This window comes from Ascidiella aspersa, chromosome 4, assembly GCF_963924565.1.
Source record: "Ascidiella aspersa chromosome 4, kaAscAspe10.2, whole genome shotgun sequence".
NCBI lineage: Eukaryota > Metazoa > Chordata > Ascidiacea > Phlebobranchia > Ascidiidae > Ascidiella > Ascidiella aspersa.
The window spans coordinates 24,457,817-24,467,866 of record NC_139450.1 but is presented as its reverse complement, the minus strand read 5'-3'; the positions used below and the strand labels follow the sequence as shown (position 1 = coordinate 24,467,866).

General features: G+C 39.1%; 30 non-coding genes and 23 pseudogenes across 30 annotated transcripts; all 53 read left to right on the top strand.

Annotated features, from left to right (window-relative positions):
• The first annotated feature begins 52 nt into the window (after positions 1 to 52).
• LOC146154384 (5S ribosomal RNA) lies at positions 53 to 171 on the top strand. The gene has a single exon (XR_014495046.1). It is a non-coding gene; the product is annotated as a 5S ribosomal RNA (ribosomal RNA).
• A 64-nt stretch (positions 172 to 235) lies between these two features.
• Positions 236 to 354, top strand: LOC146154383 (5S ribosomal RNA). The gene has a single exon (XR_014495436.1). It is a non-coding gene; the product is annotated as a 5S ribosomal RNA (ribosomal RNA).
• A 65-nt stretch (positions 355 to 419) lies between these two features.
• Positions 420 to 538, top strand: LOC146154382 (5S ribosomal RNA; annotated as a pseudogene).
• A 64-nt stretch (positions 539 to 602) lies between these two features.
• LOC146154381 (5S ribosomal RNA) lies at positions 603 to 721 on the top strand. The gene has a single exon (XR_014496274.1). It is a non-coding gene; the product is annotated as a 5S ribosomal RNA (ribosomal RNA).
• A 64-nt stretch (positions 722 to 785) lies between these two features.
• On the top strand, positions 786 to 904 carry LOC146154380 (5S ribosomal RNA; annotated as a pseudogene).
• A 64-nt stretch (positions 905 to 968) lies between these two features.
• On the top strand, positions 969 to 1,087 carry LOC146154379 (5S ribosomal RNA). The gene has a single exon (XR_014497687.1). It is a non-coding gene; the product is annotated as a 5S ribosomal RNA (ribosomal RNA).
• A 74-nt stretch (positions 1,088 to 1,161) lies between these two features.
• LOC146154378 (5S ribosomal RNA) lies at positions 1,162 to 1,280 on the top strand. The gene has a single exon (XR_014495045.1). It is a non-coding gene; the product is annotated as a 5S ribosomal RNA (ribosomal RNA).
• Positions 1,281 to 1,344: 64 nt separating this feature from the next.
• LOC146154377 (5S ribosomal RNA) lies at positions 1,345 to 1,463 on the top strand. The gene has a single exon (XR_014497686.1). It is a non-coding gene; the product is annotated as a 5S ribosomal RNA (ribosomal RNA).
• A 74-nt stretch (positions 1,464 to 1,537) lies between these two features.
• Positions 1,538 to 1,656, top strand: LOC146154376 (5S ribosomal RNA). The gene has a single exon (XR_014495044.1). It is a non-coding gene; the product is annotated as a 5S ribosomal RNA (ribosomal RNA).
• Positions 1,657 to 1,719: 63 nt separating this feature from the next.
• LOC146154375 (5S ribosomal RNA) lies at positions 1,720 to 1,838 on the top strand. The gene has a single exon (XR_014496802.1). It is a non-coding gene; the product is annotated as a 5S ribosomal RNA (ribosomal RNA).
• Positions 1,839 to 1,902: 64 nt separating this feature from the next.
• Positions 1,903 to 2,021, top strand: LOC146154374 (5S ribosomal RNA; annotated as a pseudogene).
• Positions 2,022 to 2,085: 64 nt separating this feature from the next.
• LOC146154373 (5S ribosomal RNA) lies at positions 2,086 to 2,204 on the top strand. Its single transcript, XR_014497435.1, has one exon. It is a non-coding gene; the product is annotated as a 5S ribosomal RNA (ribosomal RNA).
• Positions 2,205 to 2,269: 65 nt separating this feature from the next.
• On the top strand, positions 2,270 to 2,388 carry LOC146154372 (5S ribosomal RNA; annotated as a pseudogene).
• A 65-nt stretch (positions 2,389 to 2,453) lies between these two features.
• Positions 2,454 to 2,572, top strand: LOC146154371 (5S ribosomal RNA; annotated as a pseudogene).
• A 74-nt stretch (positions 2,573 to 2,646) lies between these two features.
• Positions 2,647 to 2,765, top strand: LOC146154370 (5S ribosomal RNA; annotated as a pseudogene).
• A 64-nt stretch (positions 2,766 to 2,829) lies between these two features.
• On the top strand, positions 2,830 to 2,949 carry LOC146154369 (5S ribosomal RNA; annotated as a pseudogene).
• Positions 2,950 to 3,023: 74 nt separating this feature from the next.
• LOC146154368 (5S ribosomal RNA) lies at positions 3,024 to 3,142 on the top strand. Its single transcript, XR_014496130.1, has one exon. It is a non-coding gene; the product is annotated as a 5S ribosomal RNA (ribosomal RNA).
• Positions 3,143 to 3,207: 65 nt separating this feature from the next.
• Positions 3,208 to 3,326, top strand: LOC146154367 (5S ribosomal RNA). Its single transcript, XR_014495996.1, has one exon. It is a non-coding gene; the product is annotated as a 5S ribosomal RNA (ribosomal RNA).
• Positions 3,327 to 3,390: 64 nt separating this feature from the next.
• On the top strand, positions 3,391 to 3,509 carry LOC146154366 (5S ribosomal RNA). Its single transcript, XR_014495043.1, has one exon. It is a non-coding gene; the product is annotated as a 5S ribosomal RNA (ribosomal RNA).
• A 64-nt stretch (positions 3,510 to 3,573) lies between these two features.
• LOC146154365 (5S ribosomal RNA) lies at positions 3,574 to 3,692 on the top strand. Its single transcript, XR_014495640.1, has one exon. It is a non-coding gene; the product is annotated as a 5S ribosomal RNA (ribosomal RNA).
• A 64-nt stretch (positions 3,693 to 3,756) lies between these two features.
• LOC146154364 (5S ribosomal RNA) lies at positions 3,757 to 3,875 on the top strand (annotated as a pseudogene).
• Positions 3,876 to 3,949: 74 nt separating this feature from the next.
• Positions 3,950 to 4,068, top strand: LOC146154363 (5S ribosomal RNA; annotated as a pseudogene).
• A 74-nt stretch (positions 4,069 to 4,142) lies between these two features.
• On the top strand, positions 4,143 to 4,261 carry LOC146154362 (5S ribosomal RNA; annotated as a pseudogene).
• Positions 4,262 to 4,335: 74 nt separating this feature from the next.
• On the top strand, positions 4,336 to 4,454 carry LOC146154361 (5S ribosomal RNA). Its single transcript, XR_014495042.1, has one exon. It is a non-coding gene; the product is annotated as a 5S ribosomal RNA (ribosomal RNA).
• Positions 4,455 to 4,518: 64 nt separating this feature from the next.
• On the top strand, positions 4,519 to 4,637 carry LOC146154360 (5S ribosomal RNA). The gene has a single exon (XR_014495041.1). It is a non-coding gene; the product is annotated as a 5S ribosomal RNA (ribosomal RNA).
• Positions 4,638 to 4,701: 64 nt separating this feature from the next.
• Positions 4,702 to 4,820, top strand: LOC146154359 (5S ribosomal RNA). Its single transcript, XR_014496431.1, has one exon. It is a non-coding gene; the product is annotated as a 5S ribosomal RNA (ribosomal RNA).
• A 65-nt stretch (positions 4,821 to 4,885) lies between these two features.
• Positions 4,886 to 5,004, top strand: LOC146154358 (5S ribosomal RNA; annotated as a pseudogene).
• A 65-nt stretch (positions 5,005 to 5,069) lies between these two features.
• LOC146154357 (5S ribosomal RNA) lies at positions 5,070 to 5,188 on the top strand. Its single transcript, XR_014495995.1, has one exon. It is a non-coding gene; the product is annotated as a 5S ribosomal RNA (ribosomal RNA).
• A 64-nt stretch (positions 5,189 to 5,252) lies between these two features.
• Positions 5,253 to 5,371, top strand: LOC146154356 (5S ribosomal RNA). The gene has a single exon (XR_014495040.1). It is a non-coding gene; the product is annotated as a 5S ribosomal RNA (ribosomal RNA).
• A 64-nt stretch (positions 5,372 to 5,435) lies between these two features.
• Positions 5,436 to 5,554, top strand: LOC146154355 (5S ribosomal RNA; annotated as a pseudogene).
• A 74-nt stretch (positions 5,555 to 5,628) lies between these two features.
• On the top strand, positions 5,629 to 5,747 carry LOC146154354 (5S ribosomal RNA). The gene has a single exon (XR_014497051.1). It is a non-coding gene; the product is annotated as a 5S ribosomal RNA (ribosomal RNA).
• Positions 5,748 to 5,821: 74 nt separating this feature from the next.
• On the top strand, positions 5,822 to 5,940 carry LOC146154353 (5S ribosomal RNA; annotated as a pseudogene).
• A 74-nt stretch (positions 5,941 to 6,014) lies between these two features.
• Positions 6,015 to 6,133, top strand: LOC146154352 (5S ribosomal RNA). Its single transcript, XR_014498201.1, has one exon. It is a non-coding gene; the product is annotated as a 5S ribosomal RNA (ribosomal RNA).
• A 64-nt stretch (positions 6,134 to 6,197) lies between these two features.
• LOC146154351 (5S ribosomal RNA) lies at positions 6,198 to 6,316 on the top strand. The gene has a single exon (XR_014496658.1). It is a non-coding gene; the product is annotated as a 5S ribosomal RNA (ribosomal RNA).
• A 65-nt stretch (positions 6,317 to 6,381) lies between these two features.
• On the top strand, positions 6,382 to 6,500 carry LOC146154350 (5S ribosomal RNA; annotated as a pseudogene).
• A 65-nt stretch (positions 6,501 to 6,565) lies between these two features.
• LOC146154349 (5S ribosomal RNA) lies at positions 6,566 to 6,684 on the top strand (annotated as a pseudogene).
• A 65-nt stretch (positions 6,685 to 6,749) lies between these two features.
• On the top strand, positions 6,750 to 6,868 carry LOC146154348 (5S ribosomal RNA). Its single transcript, XR_014496273.1, has one exon. It is a non-coding gene; the product is annotated as a 5S ribosomal RNA (ribosomal RNA).
• Positions 6,869 to 6,932: 64 nt separating this feature from the next.
• Positions 6,933 to 7,051, top strand: LOC146154347 (5S ribosomal RNA). Its single transcript, XR_014495038.1, has one exon. It is a non-coding gene; the product is annotated as a 5S ribosomal RNA (ribosomal RNA).
• A 214-nt stretch (positions 7,052 to 7,265) lies between these two features.
• On the top strand, positions 7,266 to 7,384 carry LOC146154346 (5S ribosomal RNA; annotated as a pseudogene).
• Positions 7,385 to 7,458: 74 nt separating this feature from the next.
• Positions 7,459 to 7,577, top strand: LOC146154345 (5S ribosomal RNA; annotated as a pseudogene).
• Positions 7,578 to 7,651: 74 nt separating this feature from the next.
• LOC146154344 (5S ribosomal RNA) lies at positions 7,652 to 7,770 on the top strand. Its single transcript, XR_014495037.1, has one exon. It is a non-coding gene; the product is annotated as a 5S ribosomal RNA (ribosomal RNA).
• A 64-nt stretch (positions 7,771 to 7,834) lies between these two features.
• On the top strand, positions 7,835 to 7,953 carry LOC146154343 (5S ribosomal RNA; annotated as a pseudogene).
• Positions 7,954 to 8,027: 74 nt separating this feature from the next.
• On the top strand, positions 8,028 to 8,146 carry LOC146154342 (5S ribosomal RNA; annotated as a pseudogene).
• A 74-nt stretch (positions 8,147 to 8,220) lies between these two features.
• Positions 8,221 to 8,339, top strand: LOC146154341 (5S ribosomal RNA). The gene has a single exon (XR_014495036.1). It is a non-coding gene; the product is annotated as a 5S ribosomal RNA (ribosomal RNA).
• Positions 8,340 to 8,403: 64 nt separating this feature from the next.
• On the top strand, positions 8,404 to 8,522 carry LOC146154340 (5S ribosomal RNA; annotated as a pseudogene).
• A 74-nt stretch (positions 8,523 to 8,596) lies between these two features.
• Positions 8,597 to 8,715, top strand: LOC146154339 (5S ribosomal RNA; annotated as a pseudogene).
• Positions 8,716 to 8,789: 74 nt separating this feature from the next.
• Positions 8,790 to 8,908, top strand: LOC146154338 (5S ribosomal RNA). The gene has a single exon (XR_014495035.1). It is a non-coding gene; the product is annotated as a 5S ribosomal RNA (ribosomal RNA).
• A 64-nt stretch (positions 8,909 to 8,972) lies between these two features.
• On the top strand, positions 8,973 to 9,091 carry LOC146154337 (5S ribosomal RNA). The gene has a single exon (XR_014498458.1). It is a non-coding gene; the product is annotated as a 5S ribosomal RNA (ribosomal RNA).
• A 64-nt stretch (positions 9,092 to 9,155) lies between these two features.
• LOC146154336 (5S ribosomal RNA) lies at positions 9,156 to 9,274 on the top strand. The gene has a single exon (XR_014495034.1). It is a non-coding gene; the product is annotated as a 5S ribosomal RNA (ribosomal RNA).
• A 65-nt stretch (positions 9,275 to 9,339) lies between these two features.
• Positions 9,340 to 9,458, top strand: LOC146154335 (5S ribosomal RNA; annotated as a pseudogene).
• Positions 9,459 to 9,523: 65 nt separating this feature from the next.
• LOC146154334 (5S ribosomal RNA) lies at positions 9,524 to 9,642 on the top strand. Its single transcript, XR_014495994.1, has one exon. It is a non-coding gene; the product is annotated as a 5S ribosomal RNA (ribosomal RNA).
• A 64-nt stretch (positions 9,643 to 9,706) lies between these two features.
• Positions 9,707 to 9,825, top strand: LOC146154333 (5S ribosomal RNA). The gene has a single exon (XR_014496783.1). It is a non-coding gene; the product is annotated as a 5S ribosomal RNA (ribosomal RNA).
• A 64-nt stretch (positions 9,826 to 9,889) lies between these two features.
• Positions 9,890 to 10,008, top strand: LOC146154332 (5S ribosomal RNA; annotated as a pseudogene).
• The last annotated feature ends 42 nt before the right edge of the window (positions 10,009 to 10,050 follow it).

Below are 10,050 nucleotides of genomic sequence, written 5' to 3'. Positions count from 1 at the left end.
TTTAGGTTTTTACATTTTTAAATAGATTAGACCATAAATGTTGACCAATACTGTCTACGACCATACCAGGTTGAATGCACCCGATCTCGTCCGATCTCGGAAGTTAAGCAACGTCGGGATTGGTTAGTACTTGGATGGGTGACCGCCTAGGAATACCAATTGTCGTAGGCATAATATCATTTATTTAGGTTTTTACATTTTTAAATAGATTAGACCATAAATGTTGACCAATACTGTCTACGACCATACCAGGTTGAATGCACCCGATCTCGTCCGATCTCGGAAGTTAAGCAACGTCGGGATTGGTTAGTACTTGGATGGGTGACCGCCTAGGAACACCAATTGTCGTAGGCAAAATATGATTTATTTAAGTTTTTACATTTTTAAATAGATTAGACCAAAAAATGTTGACCAATACTGGCTACGAACATACCAGGTTGAATGCACCCGATCTCGTCCGATCTCGGAAGTTAAGCAACGTCCGGATTGGTTAGTACTTGGATGGGTGACCGCCTTGGAATACCAATTGTCGTAGCCAAAATATGATTTATTTAAGTTTTTCATTTTTAAATAGATTAGACCTAAAAATGTTGACCAATACTGGCTACGACCATACCAGGTTGAATGCACCCGATCTCGTCCGATCTCGGAAGTTAAGCAACGTCGGGATTGGTTAGTACTTGGATGGGTGACCGCCTAGGAATACCAATTGTCGTAGGCACAATATGATTTATTTAAGTTTTTACATTTTTAAATAGATTAGACCATAAATGTTGACCAATACTGTCTACGACCATACCAGGTTGAATGCACCCGATCTCGTCCGATCTCGGAAGTTAAGCAAAGTCGGGATTAGTTAGTACTTGGATGGGTGACCGCCTAGGAATACCAATTGTCGTAGGCAAAATATGATTTATTTAAGTTTTTACTTTTTTAAATAGATTAGACGTAAAATGTTGAGAAACACTGCTTATGACCATACCAGGTTGAATGCACCCGATCTCGTCCGATCTCGGAAGTTAAGCAACGTCGGGATTGGTTAGTACTTGTATGGGTGACCGCATAGGAATTCCAATTGTCATAGGCAAAATATGATTTATAAAATATATTTAAATGTTAACATTTTTGAAGATTTTAGACCAAAAAATGTTGACCAATACTGTCTACGACCATACCAGGTTGAATGCACCCGATCTCGTCCGATCTCGGAAGTTAAGCAACGTCGGGATTGGTTAGTACTTGGATGGGTGACCGCCTAGGAATACCAATTGTCGTAGGCAAAATATGATTTATTTAAGTTTTTACTTTTTTAAATAGATTAGACGTAAAATGTTGAGAAACACTGCTTATGACCATACCAGGTTGAATGCACCCGATCTCGTCCGATCTCGGAAGTTAAGCAACGTCGGGATTGGTTAGTACTTGTATGGGTGACCGCATAGGAATTCCAATTGTCATAGGCAAAATATGATTTAAAAAATATATTTAAATGTTAACATTTTTGAAGATTTTAGACCAAAAAATGTTGACCAATACTGTCTACGACCATACCAGGTTGAATGCACCCGATCTCGTCCGATCTCGGAAGTTAAGCAACGTCGGGATTGGTTAGTACTTGGATGGGTGACCGCCTAGGAATACCAATTGTCGTAGGCACAATATGATTTATTTAAGTTTTACATTTTTAAATAGATTAGACCATAAATGTTGACCAATACTGTCCACGACCATACCAGGTTGAATGCACCCGATCTCGTCCGATCTCGGAAGTTAAGCAACGTCGGGATTGGTTAGTACTTGGATGGGTGACCGCCTAGGAATACCAATTGTCGTAGGCACAATATGATTTATTTAAGTTTTTACATTTTTAAATAGATTAGACCATAAATGTTGACGATTACTGTCTACGACCATACCAGGTTGAATGCACCCGACCTCGTCCGATCTCGGAAGTTAAGCAATGTCGGGATTGGTTAGTACTTGGATGGATGACCGCCTAGGAATACCAATTGTTGTAGGCATAATATCATTTATTTAAGTTTTTACATTTTTAAATAGATTAGACCATAAATGTTGACCAATACTGTCTACGACCATACCAGGTTGAATGCACCCGATCTCGTCCGATCTCGGATGTCAAGCAACGTCGGGATTGGTTAGTACTTGGATGGGTGACCGCCTAGGAATACCAATTGTCGTAGGCAAAATATGATTTATTTAAGTTTTTACATTTTTAAATAGATTAGACCAAAAAATGTTGACCAATACTGGCTACGAACATACCAGGTATAATGCACCCGATCTCGTCCGATCTCGGAAGTAAAGCAACGTCGGGATTGGTTAGTACTTGGATGGGTGACCGCCTAGGAATACCAATTGTCGTAGGCAAAATATGATTTATTTAAGTTTTTACCATTTTAAATAGATTAGACCAAAAAATGTTGACCAATACTGGCTACGACCATACCAGGTTGAATGCACCCGATCTCGTCCGATCTCGGAAGTTAAGCAACGTCGGGATTGGTTAGTACTTGGATGGGTGACCGCATAGGAATTCCAATTGTCATAGGCAAAATATGATTTATAAAATATATTTAAATGTTAACATTTTTGAAGATTTTAGACCAAAAAATGTTGACCAATACTGTGTACGACCATACCAGGTTGAATGCACCCGATCTCGTCCGATCTCGGAAGTTAAGCAACGTCGGGATTGGTTAGTACTTGGATGGGTGTCCGCCTAGCAATACGAATTGTCATAGGCAAAATATGAATTATTTAAGTTTTTACATTTTTAAATAGATTAGACCATAAATGTTGACCAATACTGTCTACGACCATACCAGGTTGAATGCACCCGATCTCGTCCGATCTTGGAAGTTAAGCAACCTCGGGATTGGTTAGTACTTGGATGGGTGACGGGCCTAGGAATACCAATTGTCATAGGCAAAATATGATTTTTAAAATATATTTAAATGTTAATATTTTTAAAGATTTTAGACCAAAAAATGTTGACCAATACTGTCTACGACCATACCAAGTTGAATGCACCCGATCTCGTCCGATCTCGGAAGTTAAGCAACGTCGGGATTGGTTAGTACTTGGATGGGTGACCGCCTAGGAGTACCAATTGTCGTAGGTAAAATATGATTTATTTAAGTTTTTACATTTTTAAATAGTTTAGACCTAAAAATGTTGACCAATACTGGCTACGACCATACCAGGTTGAATGCACCCGATCTCGTCCGATCTCGGAAGTTAAGCAACGTCGGGATTGGTTAGTACTTGGATGGGTGACCACCTAGGAATACCAATTGTCGTAGGCACAATATGATTTGTTTAAGTTTTTACATTTTTAAATAGATTAGACCATAAATGTTGACCAATACTGTCTACGACCATACCAGGTTGAATGCACCCGATCTCGTCCGATCTCGGAAGTTAAGCAACGTCGGGATTGGTTAGTACTTGGATGGGTGACCGCCTAGGAATACCAATTGTCGTAGGCACAATATGATTTGTTTAAGTTTTTACATTTTTAAATAGATTAGACCATAAATGTTGACCAATACTGTCTACGACCATACCAGGTTGAATGCACCCGATCTCGTCCGATCTCGGAAGTTAAGCAACGTCGGGATTGGTTAGTACTTGGATGGGTGACCGCCTAGGAGTACCAATTGTCGTAGGCAAAATATGATTTATTTAAGTTTTAACTTTTTTAAATAGATTAGACGTAAAATGTTGAGAAATATTGCTTACGACCATACCAGGTTGAATGCACCCGATCTCGTCCGATCTCGGAAGTTAAGCAACGTCGGGATTGGTTATTACTTGGATGGGTGACCGCATAGGAATTCCAATTGTCATAGGCAAAATATGATTTATAAAATATATTTATATGTTAACATTTTTGAAGATTTTAGACCAAAAAATGTTGACCAATACTGTGTACGACCATACCAGGTTGAATGCACCCGATCTCGTCCGATCTCGGAAGTTAAGCAACGTCGGGATTGGTTAGTACTTGGATGGGTGTCCGCCTAGCAATACGAATTGTCATAGGCAAAATATGATTTTTAAAATATATTTAAATGTTAACATTTTTAAAGATTTTAGACCAAAAAATGTTGACCAATACTGTCTACGACCAAACCAGGTGGAATGCACCCGATCTCGTCCGATCTCGGAAGTTAAGCAACATCGGGATTGGTTGCTACTTGGATGGGTGACCGCCTAGGAATACCAATTGTCATAGGCAAAATATGATTTTTTAAATATATTTGAATGTTAAAATTTTTAAAGATTTTAGACCAAAAAATGTTGACCACTACTGTCTACGACCATACCAGGTTGAATGCACCCGATCTCGTCCGATCTCGGAAGTTAAGCAACGTCGGGATTGGTTAGTACTTGGATGGGTGACCGCCTAGGAATACCAATTGTCGTAGGCACAATATGATTTGTTTAAGTTTTTACATTTTTAAATAGATTAAACCATAAATGTTGACCAATACTGTCTACGACCATACCAGGTTGAATGCACCCGATCTCGTCCGATCTCGGAAGTTAAGCAACGTCGGGATTGGTTAGTACTTGGATGGGTGACCGCCTAGGAATACCAATTGTCGTAGGCATAATATCATTTATTTAAGTTTTTACATTTTTAAATAGATTAGACCATAAATGTTGACCAATACTTTCTACGACCATACCAGGTTGAATGCACCCGATCTCGTCCGATCTCGGAAGTTAAGCAACGTCGGGATTGGTTAGTACTTGGATGGGTGACCGCCTAGGAATACCAATTGTCGTAGGCAAACTTTGATTTATTTAAGTTTTTACATTTTTAAATAGATTAGACCAAAAAATGTTGACCAATACTGGCTACGAACATACCAGGTTGAATGCACCCGATCTCGTCCGATCTCGGAAGTTAAGCAACGTCGGGATTGGTTAGTACTTGGATGGGTGACCGCCTAGGAGTACCAATTGTCGTAGGCAAAATATGATTTATTTAAGTTTTTACATTTTTAAATAGATTAGACCTAAAAATGTTGACCAATACTGGCTACGACCATACCAGGTTGAATGCACCCGATCTCGTCCGATCTCGGAAGTTAAGCAACGTCGGGATTGGTTAGTACTTGGATGGGTGACCACCTAGGAATACCAATTGTCGTAGGCACAATATTATTTGTTTAAGTTTTTACATTTTTAAATAGATTAGACCATAAATGTTGACCAATACTGTCTACGACCATACCAGGTTGAATGCACCCGATCTCGTCCGATCTCGGAAGTTAAGCAACGTCGGGATTGGTTAGTACTTGGATGGGTGACCGCCTAGGAATACCAATTGTCGTAGGCAAAATATGATTTATTTAAGTTTTTACTTTTTTAAATAGATTAGACGTAAAATGTTGAGAAATACTGCTTACGACCATACCAGGTTGAATGCACCCGATCTCGTCCGATCTCGGAAGTCAAGCAACGTCGGGATTGGTTAGTACTTGGATGGGTGACCGCATAGGAATTCCAATTGTCATAGGCAAAATATGATTCCTAAAATATATTTAAATGTTAACATTTTTAAAGATTTTAGACCAAAAAATGTTGACCAATACTGTCTACGACCACACCAGGTTGAATGCACCCGATCTCGTCCGATCTCGGAAGTTAAGCAACTTTGGGATTGGTTAGTACTTGGATGGGTGACCGCCTAGGAATACCAATTGTCATAGGCAAAATACGATTTTTAAAATATATTTAAATGTTAACATTTTTAAAGATTTTAGACCAAAAAATGTTGACCAATACTGTCTACGACCATACCAGGTTGAATGCACCCGATCTCGTCCGATCTCGGAAGTTAAGCAATGTCGGGATTGGTTAGTACTTGGATGGGTGACCGCATAGGAATTCCAATTGTCATAGGCAAAATATGATTTATAAAATATATTTAAATGTTAACATTGTTGAAGATTTTAGACCAAAAAATGTTGACCAATACTGTCTACGACCATACCAGGTTGAATGCACCCGATCTCGTCCGATCTCGGAAGTTAAGCAACCTCGGGATTGGTTAGTACTTGGATGGGTGACCGCCTAGGAATACCAATTGTCGTAGGCATAATATCATTTATTTAAGTTTTTACATTTTTAAATAGATTAGACCATAAATGTTGACCAATACTGTCTACGACCGTACCAGGTTGAATGCACCCGATCTCGTCCGATCTCGGAAGTTAAGCAACGTCGGGATTGGTTAGTACTTGGATGGGTGACCGCCTAGGAATACCAATTGTCGTAGGCAAAATATGATTTATTTAAGTTTTTACATTTTTAAATAGATTAGACCAAAAAATGTTGACCAATACTGGCTACGAATATACCAGGTTGAATGCACCCGATCTTGTCCGATCTCGGAAGTTAAGCAACGTCGGGATTGGTTAGTACTTGGATGGGTGACCGCCTAGGAATACCAATTATCGTAGGCAAAATATGATTTATTTAAGTTTTTACATTTTTAAATAGATTAGACCAAAAAATGTTGACCAATACTGGCTACGAACATACCAGGTTGAATGCACCCGATCTCGTCCGATCTCGGAAGTTAAGCAACGTCGGGATTGGTTAGTACTTGGATGGGTGACCGCCTAGGAGTACCAATTGTCGTAGGCAAAATATGATTTACTTATGTTTTTACATTTTTAAATAGATTAGACCTAAAAATGTTGACCAATACTGGCTACGACCATACCAGGTTGAATGCACCCGATCTCGTCCGATCTCGGAAGTTAAGCAACGTCGGGATTGGTTAGTACTTGGATGGGTGACCGCCTAGGAATACCAATTGTCGTAGGCACAATATGATTTGTTTAAGTTTTTACATTTTTAAATAGATTAGACCATAAATGTTGACCAATACTGTCTACGACCATACCAGGTTGAATGCACCCGATCTCGTCCGATCTCGGAAGTTAAGCAACGTCGGGATTGGTTAGTACTTGGATGGGTGACCGCCTAGGAATACCAATTGTCGTAGGCACAATATGATTTGTTTAAGTTTTTACATTTTTAAATAGATTAGACCATAAATGTTGACCAATACTGTCTACGACCATACCAGGTTGAATGCACCCGATCTCGTGATGGGTGACCGCATAGGAATTCCAATTGTCATAGGCAAAATATGATTTATAAAATATATTTATATGTTAACATTTTTGAAGATTTTAGACCAAAAAATGTTGACCAATACTGTGTACGACCATACCAGGTTGAATGCACCCGATCTCGTCCGATCTCGGAAGTTAAGCAACGTCTGGATTGGTTAGTACCTGGATGGGTGTCCGCCTAGCAATACGAATTGTCATAGGCAAAATATGATTTTTAAAATATATTTAAATGTTAACATTTTTAAAGATTTTAGACCAAAAAATGTTGACCAATACTGTCTACGACCAAACCAGGTTGAATGCACCCGATCTCGTCCGATCTCGGAAGTTAAGCAACATCGGGATTGGTTGCTACTTGGATGGGTGACCGCCTAGGAATACCAATTGTCATAGGCAAAATATGATTTTTTAAATATATTTGAATGTTAACATTTTTAAAGATTTTAGACCAAAAAATGTTGACCACTACTGTCTACGACCATACCAGGTTGAATGCACCCGATCTCGTCCGATCTCGGAAGTTAAGCAACGTCGGGATTGGTTAGTACTTGGATGGGTGACCGCCTAGGAATACCAATTGTCGTAGGCACAATATGATTTGTTTAAGTTTTTACATTTTTAAATAGATTAGACCATAAATGTTGACCAATACTGTCTACGACCATACCAGGTTGAATGCACCCGATCTCGTCCGATCTCGGAAGTTAAGCAACGTCGGGATTGGTTAGTACCTGGATGGGTGTCCGCCTAGCAATACGAATTGTCATAGGCAAATTATGATTTTTAAAATGTATTTAAATGTTAACATTTTTAAAGATTTTAGACCAAAAAATGTTGACCAATACTGTCTACGACCAAACCAGGTTGAATGCACCCGATCTCGTCCGATCTCGGAAGTTAAGCAACATCGTGATTGGTTGCTACTTGGATGGGTGACCGCCTAGGAATACCAATTGTCATAGGCAAAATATGATTTTTTAAATATATTTGAATGTTAACATTTTTAAAGATTTTAGACCAAAAAATGTTGACCACTACTGTCTACGACCATACCAGGTTGAATGCACCCGATCTCGTCCGATCTCGGAAGTTAAGCAACGTCGGGATTGGTTAGTACTTGGATGGGTGACCGCCTAGGAATACCAATTGTCGTAGGCACAATATGATTTGTTTAAGTTTTTACATTTTTAAATAGATTAGACCATAAATGTTGACCAATACTGTCTACGACCATACGAGGTTGAATGCACCCGATCTCGTCCGATCTCGGAAGTTAAGCAACGTCTGGATTGGTTAGTACCTGGATGGGTGTCCGCCTAGCAATACGAATTGTCATAGGCAAAATATGATTTTTAAAATATATTTAAATGTTAACATTTTTAAAGATTTTAGACCAAAAAATGTTGACCAATACTGTCTACGACCAAACCAGGTTGAATGCACCCGATCTCGTCCGATCTCGGAAGTTAAGCAACATCGGGATTGGTTGCTACTTGGATGGGTGACCGCCTAGGAATACCAATTGTCATAGGCAAAATATGATTTTTTAAATATATTTGAATGTTAACATTTTTAAAGATTTTAGACCAAAAAATGTTGACCACTACTGTCTACGACCATACCAGGTTGAATGCACCCGATCTCGTCCGATCTCGGAAGTTAAGCAACGTCGGGATTGGTTAGTACTTGGATGGGTGACCGCCTAGGAATACCAATTGTCGTAGGCACAATATGATTTGTTTAAGTTTTTACATTTTTAAATAGATTAGACCATAAATGTTGACCAATACTGTCTACGACCATACCAGGTTGAATGCACCCCATCTCGTCCGATCTCGGAAGTTAAGCAACGTCGGGATTGGTTAGTACTTGGATGGGTGACCGCCTAGGAATACCAATTGTCGTAGGCATAATATCATTTATTTAAGTTTATACATTTTTAAATAGATTAGACCATAAATGTTGACCAATACTGTCTACGACCATACCAGGTTGAATGCACCCGATCTCGTCCGATCTCGGAAGTTAAGCAACGTCGGGATTGGTTAGTACTTGGATGGGTGACCGCCTAGGAATACCAATTGTCGTAGGCAAAATATGATTTATTTAAGTTTTTACATTTTTAAATAGATTAGACCAAAAAATGTTGACCAATACTGGCTACGAACATACCAGGTTGAATGCACCCGATCTCGTCCGATCTCGGAAGTTAAGCAACGTCGGGATTGGTTAGTACTTGGATGGGTGACCGCCTAGGAGTACCAATTGTCGTAGGCAAAATATGATTTATTTAAGTTTTTACATTTTTAAATAGATTAGACCTAAAAATGTTGACCAATACTGGCTACGACCATACCAGGTTGAATGCACCCGATCTCGTCCGATCTCGGAAGTTAAGCAACGTCGGGATTGGTTAGTACTTGGATGGGTGACCACCTAGGAATACCAATTGTCGTAGGCACAATATGATTTGTTTAAGTTTTTACATTTTTAAATAGATTACACCATAAATGTTGACCAATACTCTCTACGACCATACCAGGTTGAATGCACCCGATCTCGTCCGATCTCGGAAGTTAAGCAACGTCGGGATTGGTTAGTACTTGGATGGGTGACCGCCTAGGAATACCAATTGTCGTAGGCAAAATATGATTTATTTAAGTTTTTACTTTTTTAAATAGGTTAGACGTAAAATGTTGAGAAATACTGCTTACGACCATACCAGGTTGAATGCACCCGATCTCTTCCGATCTCGGAAGTCAAGCAACGTCGGGATTGGTTAGTACTTGGATGGGTGACCGCATAGGAATTCCAATTGTCATAGGCAAAATATGATTCCTAAAATATATTTAAATGTTAACATTTTTAA